Below are 2,074 nucleotides of genomic sequence, written 5' to 3'. Positions count from 1 at the left end.
CAAAGCTATTTAAATGTAGATTTCACCCAGTATGGTTTCCTTCTTTCAGAGGATTGCCTGCTTTTAGCTGCTCTCTAGTGCCAGTAAGTACTTTTTGTTATTGCTTTTGTATTTTGCCAAGAATCTGTATATACTGTTGGTGGGATGGCTAGTCTGATACAAGCTGTCATTATCAGAAGCTGGAAGTGTACACATTTTTCATTGGTTAAAACATGATCTCATGTGATTTCACAGCTATCTTTGTGGCCCTTTGGAAAAAAGTGTATGAGAGAAAACGTCAGTGGTAATATCAATTGTATCAATTCTGTGCTTAAAAGTATTGTTATGTCTTTGAAAGAGAAAAAAAAAAAGACTATATAAGCACAAACTCAATAAGAGAGTTTAAAATTCTGTAATCTATTATCAATTATTTTGCTAGACTTATTTTCCTAAAATGAAAATCTGATTTTATTACTTCCCTACTAAAGTAATATTTGCCATTCCCCATATTCACATTACAAAACCCTTAATTCCAAATTATGGTCTTTTAGGCCCTTCACAAATGTGGTTCCAACTTGCCCTCCCCACCTCATATCACTCCATTCTTTCTCCTCACACATCTGATCTGGCCACATCTAAATCCTCACGATCCCCTAAACACACCATGATTTCTTTGCAAAGTACTCTCTACCAAGGATATCCAGCTACGCTTCCCCTTTCCTTTTCTGCTGAGCAAGGTCCTTCTCATTTTTCAACTTCTAGTTCAAATGTTTTCTCTTCTAAAAACCTATTCACAACCTTTATAGGACACAGTAGTGTCTCTTTATGTTCCCACAATATTCCGGTTTATACACTAATTCCATACTTACAAATTGTTTTATAGCTATTACATAAATAGCAGAATGTGTGTCTCCTCGCTTGGTCTATCAGCTACTCGAGAGCACAGGAGGTAGCTTATTCTCTTGTAGATCCCCAGCTATCTCAGTAACTGACATTTTGTATGTGTTTAATACAATTGAATTAAATGCAATTAAATCTGAGAGGAAAAGCAGTCTGGCTTTTTTTTTTAAAACTATACTAAAGAAGTGGTTAGGCTACTTTAAAGCCAAAGAATCAGAAGTTAAAAAGTAAAGTAATTACACAGCCACAAGGTTATAGTCACAAATCTAATGATGAGCTTCTATATTAGAAGTGTTAACAATTCACAGAATCTGAAAATTCATCCACTTCTCTCAGGTCTGGTGCAGCCTGCTGGAAAAAGTTCTCCTTTAGTTTCACTTAGGGCCAGGCTGAAAAGGTGGCAAGCTCAATAGTGGCCGATGCGAGATTCAACACAGTAGCACTTTTTTCCATCTCCCCCACCCCAGGGTGAGAGGAGATGGAGGACCAACAGTCAACATTCATGCTGACACACAATGTATTCACTCCAACCCAAAATGTCTAAACCTAATTACAATTAAAAAAAAAAAATCTAAGATCAAAAGTCTGAAAGTTGAACACAATTTTCCAGAGAGATAAGACCATCTTTTCCTCTTGGCCTACCAAATATATATCCTACAGGCAAAAAGAAAACTACAGTCCTTAAATGCATGGGTCACCAAAGCCCTTTTTTTTTTTTTTCCTGGGCATATAGCTAGACAGCACTTTCTAGCCTCCCTTCTAGTTATGTGTTGCCATGAGATTGTGTTCTGTTTAAAGGAGTATGAGTAAAAGTGATGTAACTACTTCTATTCCAATCCCTAAAATCCCTGCACACACCCTCCGCCTGGTCTGCCTGTTGTCTGCAGGCTGGATGCAGAGGCTCCAGGGCAAGACTCCAAGGCCCCAGGAGATGGTACAGCAACCACATGGCAAGTGCTTGAATCCTTAAATGATTCTGCTGAGAAGAGTTCCACCCCATCCCCACTTCCCATACTGGATGGTGAATCAGTATTAGATAAACTTTTTTTTTTTTTTTTTTTTTTAATTGTTCCCGGTTTTTTCTTTTTTTTTTTTTCTTGCGTTATGCGGGCCTCTCACTGTTGTGGCCCCTCCCATCTGCGGAGCACAGGCTCCGGACGCGCAGGCTCAGCGTCCACGGCTCACGGGCCCAGCC

The sequence above is a fragment of the Lipotes vexillifer genome, unplaced genomic scaffold (genome assembly GCF_000442215.2).
Source record: "Lipotes vexillifer unplaced genomic scaffold, Lipotes_vexillifer_v1.1 scaffold1232, whole genome shotgun sequence".
In the NCBI taxonomy this organism is placed as follows: Eukaryota; Metazoa; Chordata; class Mammalia; order Artiodactyla; family Lipotidae; genus Lipotes; species Lipotes vexillifer.
Note: the sequence above shows the minus strand (reverse complement) of the source record.